Source organism: Ochotona curzoniae, unplaced genomic scaffold (assembly GCF_017591425.1).
Source record: "Ochotona curzoniae isolate NIBS_2020 unplaced genomic scaffold, NIBS_Ocur_1.0 contig_2754, whole genome shotgun sequence".
NCBI lineage: Eukaryota > Metazoa > Chordata > Mammalia > Lagomorpha > Ochotonidae > Ochotona > Ochotona curzoniae.
The window spans coordinates 25,823,697-25,835,454 of NW_024465582.1; positions in this window are offsets into that span (position 1 = coordinate 25,823,697).

An 11,758-nucleotide genomic window follows, 5' to 3' on the forward strand; every position below is an offset into this window, starting at 1 on the left:
CTACAGATGGTCCCTAGCTTAGGGGATTTTTCAACTTGATGATGATGAGGGAGCAAGATGCAATCAGCATGTGTAGTGGAGTCTGTCCTGCACATTGGCCATGGGGCGTGCTGGGCCCCTCTTACAGTGACAGCCCCTTTAGCTGCTCATCAGCCAGTCAGCCTTGCCATCGCCAGTGGGGGCCAGGCTGCCCTCCTGGGCTCTGTTGCCTACTTGGGGTGTTGGATAAGTGGTCAGCTCTGAGCTTTCCGCTTCAGATTCAGACTCTGCTGGAGTGGGCTTCTCTGACTTTGCCCTTCTATAAGTTTTGGTCATCTGCACCCCCTCTGTGCAGTGGGGGCCCCCAAGGACACCCTGTGACATCACTGTATCACGACCCTTCTGTGTCACTTGTGTACAGCCTCCTTGCTTGGGAATATCACATGATTGAACTGGATGGGATGGGATCTCCAGGCATGTCCCCTTAAGTGTAGGGAAAAGAAGTGGTGGATGACTCTCCTGAACTTCTTCAACTGAGACTAGAGTTCTAGGATTATGCTTTTTTTTTTTTTCTCGTTAGTTTCTTTTAATAATCTTAGTTGATTAGGGTACAAAGAGTCAAGGGCCACAGGGTGAAAGTGGGTAATATCATTATTTCCACACTAATATACTCATTTCCCCCTGTATCTGGGGTCAGGGGAGTAGCAAAGGGAAAAGCCCCACCCAACTTCCCACCCATCCCCTATCCCCAACATGAGGCGCGCTCCAAGGGTCCTGCTCAAACAGTCCTGATAGTTCATCAGTTCTGGATTGCTGCCAGTCTCACCCTCCCAACCGCAATGAAACCCATTCAGAGTCCACTGGCTGACAGTCTCTTGATGGTTGGAGTTCCAAGATCAGCAGTTCAGTTGGAGAGATATCCAAGGAAACTTCATCTGAGTTGATCCCAGATCTGATTCTTGCATGAGTTTGCTAGTACAGACTCCAACACTGTTCGTCACACCAATCAGCTTATGCACATGCTGGTCATTGCGATTGCTGGGTCCATTCGGTTTCCAGCCCCGTCTTCCTTGTGAACCAATGGGTGTTGTAGTCCAGCTCGATCCTACCCACTTCATACTCGGTCCTCATGCAAACCAGTGGGAGCTGCAGCCTAGTTGGGGCAACTCCCCAAAACCCCCACCAGTTCTGCTTCCTACCCTGGTCCCCATGCTTGCCAGTATGTACTGCAGGCTTGTCCAGTCTGTCCCACATCCCATTTAGCTCTCGCACATATCAGTGGGCATTGAAGGCTAGTTCAACTCAGCCAACCTATTATCCAGCCCATACACCTACTGTCAAGTGCCTTTCTGTCTAGCCACCCCTGCCCCATCCTGGTTTTCGTGCTCCCCAGTGGGAGTGGTAACCCACAAGGGAGGTGCCCACTATCGCCCTACTAGGCCACTCCAGTTTCTGCATTGTGCACTCTCCAGGTGGTTCTGGCATTTGACTTGACAGAATTGGCCCCCAGTGCCAGCCTCTGCCATCTGATGCTGCGGCAAAACCCAACCAAGCCTCACTCACTCTAATTTTTGCTTGCACCAGTCGGAACAGTTTACCCAATCTGGCCCCTCCTAATCCAGCTCACATGAGGCCCACAGGTGTTGTAGCCCTGCCTGGTCTGGTCTGCCCCCATCCCAACTCCTGCTCTCCAGTGGGAGTGGTTGTGCAGCAGGGGAGCCCACATTCCCCTGCCGGCTTTGCCTCCTCCCCCCAGTTCTCATGTGTGCCATTTGGGTACTGCAACCACATCTGGTATGGCTCACCTCACCTTGACATTCCTTAATGTGCACTGGTATGTGTTGTGACCGAAACTGGCCTGACCCACACTCTATGCTGGTGCTCGGATTCGCCAGCAGGTGATGTGAACTGGTTCAGCCTGGTCTGCCCCTCACCTATGCCATATGTATGATGGTGGGTATCTTCCTCTGGTCTGGTCTAGGTTGCTCTTTATCATGGTTCTTGTGCTCGCATGTAGGGACTGTGTTCTGACAGAAGAGTTTCACAAGCTCCTCCTTCAGAACCTCTCCCTATGCCAGGTCTTGAGCACTGGTGGTTCCATGGGCCAGCCCTCATTGTTGGCCTTCAATCCATTCCAGTTCTTGATATTGGCTGTTTCACCCCAGCCAAGGCTTGTCCATACCCAGACACAGCACACACATGGCTCAGTAGGGGCAGACCCAGCCTAGTTCATCCTACATCTACCCAGGTTCTCCAGAGCACCAGATGGCGCTGGCGTCTAGCCCAGCTTGGTGCACCAAGCCCCAGTCCACAATTGTGCCTAGGGAGATTGCAGACATATCCAGACCAGAATGCAGCCCCCACCTCTGGCCCCTGCACCTTCCCGTGGAAATCCCAACCCAGCAAGGGTATTCTCTCACAGCTCCCCAACTGAGTCTGTTCCCAACCCTACATTGCACGCGTGCCAGTGGGTGCTCTGACCCAGTTGGCTTAACCCCTCACCTGTCTCAGCCTTTGCCTTCAATACTGGGCTGTAGTATTCCTGCCTCATGCAGACCAGTTGGTGTAAGAGCCTAGGTCAGAATAACATGTGCTCCATCCTGATTTCTGTTCTTTTTTGTGAGTTGAAGTTTGCTTGGCCCTGCCCGGCCCGCCCCCTTCCAGTTGCAGCTCAGCCCACCCCACATTCTATTTTAGGATGCACTGTCGGGTGGTGCTGCCTTGACCTACCCAGATTGCCATCAATTCCTTTACCCGTTAGTGGTGGCAGGTGCCATGGTCATTCCTAGCTTAGCCCTTTGCAAGCTAACCTGCGGGACTTGTATTTCCACAGGGTTGGGCCCACACTTCCCCCACAGAATCTATCCCCGCATCTGGCTCTCTTGTGCTGGTTAGTGTCTTGCCCCTGCCAAAGGTGACCAGTCCACTATTCCACCACCCAGTCAAGTAATGGTACCTAGCCCTGCCAGACAGGCTCCCATCCACAGCTTTGGTGTGGACTGGTGTGTGGCAGTCAGTGATGCTCTATGCTAACAGTCCATCTCAGGATTCCTAATTGGGCTGGTGAATCAGTCTGGCCCAAATAGATCTTATGGACACTCCCCTCCATTCCATCAGGTCTCAGTCCCCATGCTTGCCCGAAAGTTTCATGACACTGTTACTGAGAATCACCCAGAATTAATCTCTCACCTACACTAAAGCTGGCCTTATTCATGGGTGTCCATAGGCAGCAATTACATATTCTAAAAATCCCAGAGTTTGCAGCCGGGTGGCCAGCAGGCAGAGCCTGGCACCATTTGGTGCACTGGCTGCCCAAAGCCAAGGACTCAGTCACTGCCTTTTGGCAGTGGCTTTGGCCTGAGTCCCCAGCATTGGGTCTGGCCGGGCAGGGGCATCCCCCACAGCCGCCACACTGCAGGGAGCGGCAAGCCACCCCAACCCCAAGACCTGAACCGATTATACTTTTTCAAATTGAAAAGCAGGCAGGCAGAGAGATCTCCAGGCTGCCGGTTCACTTCCCGAAGGCCTGCATCAGCCAGTCAGGGCTGGGCGAAGCTGAAGCCAGCAGCACAGAGTCCACGCTGGGTTTCCACACGGAGAGCAGGCACCCAACTACCTGAGCCATGACCTACTGCGTACTGGGGGTGCACTGGCCAGAAGGTGGGTGCAGATGACCATGCCATGGGACTTGAATCCGAGTCTCTGTATGGATGTGGTGTCCCGTGTGGCATCTGGCCCAGGTGTCTGCCCCAAAGGCAACAGTAGATCTCAATTTGGAATTTCTTTTCTCTGCCAGAAAAGTGGAGAAAAGTTTGGGGTTACCTGCCTAGCGACTGCACATGGCAGTGTAACCTGCCTGGTTCCTGCTGAGACTAGAGGACAGGTGACAACTGAGGGGTCCAGGATGAATTAACTTTTTTTTCTTTTAATAAAATTTATTTTGACATTCTTTACATAGTTAATTAGGGTAAGAAGGTTCAAGGGCTACAGGAAAGTGGATAATACTAGTATGTTTTCCATATTGTTACCTTCATGTTTAAAGGGGGGTATTAAGGGAGAAGGCCCACCCAATTTCCCACCCTCCCCAGGTCCCGGATGTAGGGCATGCTCTGAGATTCTTGCTCAAGTGGTTTTGATATTGCCACAGTTATGAATCGCTGTCAGTCTTGCCACTCCAAGCACTATGAGGTCTTTGAAAAATCCACTGATTGACATAGTCCATCATAGCTGAGATGGTTGGTTGACCTGTTCTTTCTTCTCTCTTTTCTTCATTAGGGTTCTGACTCCAGCATTTAGATTAGGAAGATCTCCAAAGAAACTTTTTATATGTGCTAACAAGTACAGGGCCTGGCACCGTCCATCGCTCCAATCAGCTGGTGGTTGCAATTGCTGGGTTGGTTCTGTTTTCACTCCCGACTTCCACTGGAACCAATGGGTGTTACAGTTCAGCCTGGTTCTGCCCAGCACATACTTGGCCCTCAGATAAACCAGTGGGAGCTGCAGCCTAGTTGGAGCGACCCACAATAACCCCCACCAGGCCCGCCCCCTACCCTGGTTTGCCAGTAAGTGTAGCAGTAATCCAGTCTGTCCCACACCCCATTCCACCCCAGCCGCTGTCTTAGTTTTATGTCCTCCTGTGGAAGTGGCAGCCCAAGAGGGATGAGCCCACTGTTTCCCTCCCAGGCCTCTCCCACTCCCAGATTCCAGTTGATGCTGCGTCTAAGCCCAAACAACCCTCGCCCACTTTAATTTTGTTTGCACCAGTAGGAATAATCCACCCAGCCCGGCTTTTCCCTGATCTAGTCCACATGGGGCGCACAGGTGTGGTAGCTCTGCCTAGTCTGGTCTGCCCCCATCCCAGCCTATGCTCTCCTGCGGAAGTAGCTGTCCAGCAAAGGAACCCTCCCTTATTCCCCTGCAGGCTCTGCCCACTTCCTTTCTTGTTCTCAGGCTGGTTGGGCACTGCGGTCCCTTCCGGTACAGGCAACCTCACCTCGGCATTCCATATTGTGCACTAGTCTTTGTTGCGACCGAACCTGGGTCGACCCACACTGGTGCCTGGATTTGCCAGTGGATGATGTGGACAGATTCAGCCTGGTCTTGCCCCCACGTCTGCCAATTGTATGCCAGTGGGTAGCTTTCCATGGCCTTTTCTGGGCTGTTCCCTATCATGTTTCTTGCGCTCACCTTCCGGGTCTGTGTCCTGTCAGAGGAGTTGCCCAGGCTCCTCCATCAGAACCTCTCCCAATGCCAGGTTTCACACTTACCAGTGGGTCCATGAGCCAGTCCTACTCAGTCCACCTCCTGTCATAGCAGGAACTGTGGCTTTTCCTGACTGGCCTTTAACCCAATCTGGTTCTTGCTGTTGGATGTTCCAGCCCAGCCATGGTTTGTCCATACCCATGTATGGCTAACACATGGCTCAGTAGGGGTTTGAGACCTTGCCTAGTCCATCCCACATCTGCCCTGGTCCTCCAGGACACCAGGGGGAGTTGGGGTCCGGCCCAGTTTGGTGCATCCAATCCCAGTCCACACTTGTGCCAAGGGAGACTACAACTGTATCCAGATCAGAACGCAGCCCCCCTTCCAGGCCACGTGCCTCTTGGTGGGAACCTCAGCCCAGCTAGGGTTGTCCCCTTTGCTCCCCAACCGGGTCTGTTCCCAGCCATAGATCACTTGCCTGTCAGTGGATGCTCTGACTCAGCTTGGCACAGCCCCTCCCTTGTCCCGAACTCTGCCTTAGACACTGTGGCTTAGCGTCCCTGGCTCCCACAGACCAGTAGGTTCAAGAGCCTAGCTTGGCAAAACTTTTGCTCCCTCCTGGTTTCTAGTTTTACTTGTGGGCTAAGGTTTGCTCAGTCGGGCCTGATCTACTCTGTCCCCTTACCAGTTGATACATTAGCCAGCTGTTGGAGCTACCTTTGCAGGACAAGCCCCAAGCCATAGCTTCTGCATGGACTGGTATTTGGTGCTCAGCATTATTAGTGAGTACATGTTTTACAAAGGAAGAGTTACTGCCTGTTTCAGGTCCAAGAAGCACAATGGGTTCAACCTAGAGCTAATTAAGCAGCGAATCAAAGAACCAAATCCCCAGAGCTTCCCGGCCGGGCGGCCAGCAGGTGGAGCCTAGCACCAAATGGCGCACTGGCCACCCGGGGAACGGCTCACCCTGTGCACATGGCGGCCGTCCAGGATCCAGGCATGAGACGCCCCATCCTGAGACCCACCCAGGATGAATTAAGACCCCACCTTTGGCAAGGAGCTGGGGGCAGTTACTTGGCGGGGTCAACAGAAGCCTTTGGCTGGTTGTGAAATTTAAGTATCACTTCAAGAAAAATTAAGAGTTGATAATGCTGTGCAAGCTGACCCTGATTGTGACCACAGAAGCATCAGGAGTCTGCTGGCATTGGCACCTGCAGGTCCTGCGGCTCTCCGCCACTGCATGCCCTCCCCTCCCCAGTTCCATAGAAACAGGGTTGCCTTTTCTGGGAAGGCCTGGCTGATGAACAGAGCCTTCTGCCTGGTTAGAAAAGAGACAGGTGTTTCCCCATAATTGGTTGGGCCTCCCTCTGCGATGCCAGCATCCCATAGGCATACATGTTGTAACTGCTCCCTGGCCCCCTTTTTTTAAGATTTATTTTTATTGGAAAGTCAGATACACAGAGAGGAGGGACAGAAAGCTCTTCTGTCCACCTATTACTCCCCAAATGCCTGCCATGGCTGGAGCTGAGCTGACCCGAAGCCAGGAGCTTCTTCCGGGTCTCTAGCATGGGTGCAGGGTCTGCTTTCTCAGGTCACAAGCAGGGAGCTGGATGGAAAGTGGAGCAATCGAGATTAGAACCGGTGCCCATATGGGATCTTGGTGTGTGTATGGCAAGGACTTTAGCCGCTAGGCTACCGCAATGGGCCCTACTCCCCTTCTGATCCAGTTCTCTGCTAATCTGCCTGGGGGAGATCACAGGAGGATGGCCTGTGTGCCTTGGTCCCCTGCATCCAGGTAGGAGACACAAGCTCCTGTTGAAACCTTTCAGGGAGTGGATAGAAGATTTTCTAATTCTTTAAAAAAAAAAAAAAAGTGGGTGGCTGGCCAGGAACCTGAAAAAGGCCACAGTGGGATTGAAAATCCTGGGATTGAAAATGTCCTGCTGGGACCGAAAGCGGCTGTGGGGAACGTGGCTCAATGCTGCCCCCCAGTGGAGCTGCTGGTGAGGAAAGGAATCGCGGTAAGCACTGAACTGGGGAGCGCTCAGGGCTGGACAGGCCTAGGGCAGCCTGGCCAGAGTCCTCCGGGCCCAGCCTACTGTGGTCTCAACCCTCAAGCCTGTCACCACCGGAATGAGCCAGGTTCCACCAATAGAGGGGCCTTTCCTTGGTGGAAATAGGGCACGGTGCTGCCAGCTCGGGTGAGAGAATGTGCCAGGCAGGGAGATGCAGCGCTGTGGTTAGGGTCTCGCTCCAGACAGCGGTGATGGCTCCAGGTGGGCATCTGTCACCCACACGGGAGACCCGCGCTGCCTTCCAGCCCAGCTGCAGCTGTGCCAGGCACTTGGGGCGTTTCCCCGTGCGTGGAGTCTCCTTATTGCTCTCTCTTGCTCTGCCTTTCAAAAAAAAAAAAAAAAAAAACTTGTAAAATAAAATACACAGCCCTGCTTGGGACCCAAGGCCCGGTTAGGGTTCCTTGAGGTGGGTGCTGAGGGCGTGGGATGTTGGCTGGGTTGGTAGGAAGGCAAACCGCACGGAGAAGACCTGGTGACATGTGCGTTCTCCACAAGCTGGCCGGGCGAGCAGGTCCTCGGAAAGCTTACTAAAAGCAGTTGGGTAGCTTGGCCCAAAATGTGCCCAAAAATATGGGCTAGCAGCTTAGATGCCCTGCTCCATAGGGAGCACCTGCTGGCAGGTGACAGGGGTAGCTGAGGGCTGGCTGGGAAGAGGAGCAGCCGGCAGCTTGTAGTGCCAGCTCTGACCGTGGGGCCGAGATGACCTCAGAAGTGTGCCAGGGCGTCACCTCGGTGTACGTCAGCACAGATGAAGGAGCCAGCCAGGTCCACGCAGCAGGCGTGAGGCAGAGCGGTTGCCCAAATCCCTGGGATTTCGAATGCCTTTTCGCTTAAATTAAGAACATGCTCCCTGTGTCCGCCCCTCCCCACAAGGCGTACAGCAGGATCCCGGAGATGTGCATCCACTCTGGAGCTGGCACTGCCCAGCAGGCCTTTCCTGGCACTCGGTGGAACTGCAGGGAAATTCTGTAGGGGCCGGGCTTGGTTGTGCACGGCTATCGCGCACACTGAGGACTGCGCCTAGCACGAGTCTTGGCTTGTTCTGGCTCCTCCACTTGTGAGCACTGTCGGGGTCAGCACGGGGCGTGCAGGGCGTGGCAGAGCCCCACTGTGAAAGTCAAAACCAGAAAGGACAGCTTAGTGCTACTTTCTGACAGACATTATGATCACAAGCAACACAATCAGGGTTGAATATGCATTTCTTTTTTAAAGATTGATTTATTTTTATTGCAAAGTCAGATATACAGAGAGGAGGAGAGACAGAGAGGGGAAGATCTTCCATCTGCTGGTTCACTCCCAAGGTGACACAACGGCTGGAGCTGCACCAATCTGAAGCCAAGAACTTCCTCCAGGTCTCCCACGTGGGTGCAGGGTCCCAAGACTTTGGACAATCCTGAACTGCTTTCCTGGGCCACAAGCAGGGAGCTGGATGGGAAGCGGGGCCACGGGATTAGAACCGGCGCCCATGTGGGATGCCGGTGCGTGTCAGGTAAGGATTTTAGCCACCAGGCTACGGCGCTGGACACACATGTACACACTTTTACAACCCTGCCTCAGCATTTCAAGCCTTTAGCAGTTGGAGGAAATAACCATAATTTATCAAAAAAAAGTTTAATGTGAATTTGAAGGTAGATTTTTTTTCCCTCAATGGCAACAGAATGATTTTTCAAATAAAATATTTTACTTGGATAGTCAAAGTTAGACCTTCCATCTGCTGATTTACTCCCCAAATGATGCAACAGCCAGACCTGGGAGCCAGGAGCTTCCTCCAGGTGTCTCCTGCGGGTGCAGGGGCCCAAGGACTTGGATCATCCTCTTCTGTTTTTCCAGTCCGTAGGTAAGGAACTGGACTGGGAGGTGGAGCATGCAGGACACAAACTGGTACTACCAGGAAGAGGACTGGCTCGTTAAGCTACTGCACCTGCCTTGACAGTAATTTTTAAGTAACTTTTGTTAATTTGAGAGTAAAACAGCGACCTCTGCTGGTTCACCCGCTAAACGCCTGCAACAGTTTGAGCTAATTCAGGTCAAAGCTAGGAATTTACCCTGCTGTCTTAAGTGGGTGGCCCACGGTCTGCTGCCTTGCCAGGTGTATTGGGGGAATGCTGGGTCAGGAGCAGCTGGGATCAGTCCAAGAGCGCGGTGTCACAGGCTCAGCTCTCTGTGCCCCAGTGACACAGAACCACGGTCACTTCTGAGAAACTAGGCGGCCTATCTGGGGTCTCCGGCCCACCTCAGGGAGCGGCAGCAGGAAGCTGAGCTTCTGGATGCTCGGTCCTCCCGACTCCCATCTGCTCTGTGCCTCTCTTCTCCTGTTCTCACACCGGATAGAGCATCGGTCTGAGTCCGTGGATAAGCAGTGTGTGCCGCAGGGAGTGTTTGCAAAGTGGGAGGGATGTTTAATTCTAAAAAATAGGACATGGGGACAAATGAGTCCCGAGGAGAGAGGCGCCTTGCTGCTGAGCTGGGCAAACAGGTAACTCGTGGGAGGCTGGCTGCAGTCTGTCATATGAACCAGAACAAGAGGGCCGTGCTGCGGGGAGGGCAGGTCCAACTGCAGTGCTCGGGGGCTCCAAGGCAAGGACCACATGGCCCCATGCCACGGTGCGCAGGAGCTTCAGGAAACGTAAGGCAGAGGTGTGCTATGAAAAGATGTCCACTGCACGGAAATCGGTGTCCTTCCATGGTGCAGTGTGCTCGTGTCCCGAGGGTTGATGGTCACTGGCCACGTGGACTTAACACGCCCTGTCCTTTCAGGTGAAATCACCCTGTGAGGACACGCCAACGTGAAGGCCGATGACTCCTCCTCCAGGTGGACTTGCCGAAGGCGCATCCAGGGACTCCGAGAGGAGGGCATGGGAGTCCAGCACCCAGCCAGGGTGAGGGTGGCAGCATGCAGGCCGTGTCACGCCACAAGGTGGTGCACCTCCGGCCGTGGTCCCTAGGCCCTTCAACCCAAAAAGAAGGCTGCACTAAGGAGGCAAGACGTGGTGACCCACTCACCGAGTGACTGGCTGAGCAGGTAAGTGTTCCCCATTGTTCAGGCCCAGTGTGTACCGATTTCCTTCTGGGTCTTACTCCACTGCCATAGCTAAGCATCCCAGAAGCCAGAGGACATACTGAGACCCGCATGTCCCAACACCAACCACTTCAAGATGTGTGACTTTTGTCAGATAGTGGTGACCACACACACAAAAAACTGAACAAAAACTTTATTAAACGGATAGACCCGACATATAGTAGAGCATTTATGGTAACAGAGTTTTGTCAACATAACAGTTAATAGCGTGGTTACAATTAGCACATGCTAACAAAGTGCAAAGGACAAGCCTTCCACATGGAGTTAAATGAGGTCGGCGAGGCAGCAAGGGGACAGCAAGGGTGAGTGAGGACAGACGACGCGTATAATGCTTTCTAACTGCATTGTCGTGCTAGCAAATTGCACATTTACTTAGAATATATTCAAAATACATGTTACAATAAGACCAAACCATTTCCAAATATCACCCAACATATCCCTTTGTCTGACACATCGGCTGGGATTCTTGCACCAGCATTTGAATCCGGTAGTTACCGTTCAAAGGTTGTGTTCAAAGTATTAAAAATGTGGAGCCTTTATCCCCGCTTTCCTTAACTGATTTCTCAGTCTGACCCATTAACTGTAATGCATACCTAACTGGTAAAAGCAGCTACCAAGTGGAAGGGAAATGCCGCCGGCAAAAACCCCTGGAATTTAGGGACAAATGAATGTTAGGCACACACCGTGAGCCACGCCCTTTCAATTCGGAATATGACATTGACCAGAGCATCATGCTAATGTATGTAGCAATGGCATTTATGATGAAAAATAACTCCTAAAATATAACCATGTTTGCCTTTGGACAGTTTTATTTGGATTTGCATATTAATCTTGTTTATAACCTCTAAACAGGAACTGGAGGCAAGGCTAATCCTAAGAAATCTGTTAACTGGCATCTTTACTGAAACCTAGCACAATGCCCAATTTTAGGTTAACGCTAAAAACCTTGGCCTCTTATGACTCCGTATTCTGTTTACCAAAAAGTACAATTGTTAGTTCTACCTGGGCACTGTACTAACCTGCACCTACAGTGTAATTATCCCAACAATGTCTCTGAACTCTTACAGTCGCTGATCACGGAGACGCAGCAGGTGCACAGCAGAGAGATCTGCTCTTCCTGCCAATGGAACAGGATCGGGGCAGGAGAACGACGTGGCACTGGGCAATACATGCCAAAGCACATTTTTGGGAATCGTAAGTATTACACATCTGTTTTTGTCAGTTTTAACTAGCTAAATGAATAGAAAAGATCTTTAAAATTCTTGTTTGATTTCTACCTCTAAAAATTACTTTAGGTATTGTACTTTCAATGAGTTTTAATAAATACATTTTTATAAGTGTACTTGAACTCTGCAGTAACGGCTACGGTCACTGGCTGGTTTCCTGGCCGCATCAGGTGAGTGAGCTGGCTAGCAGGGAGCTA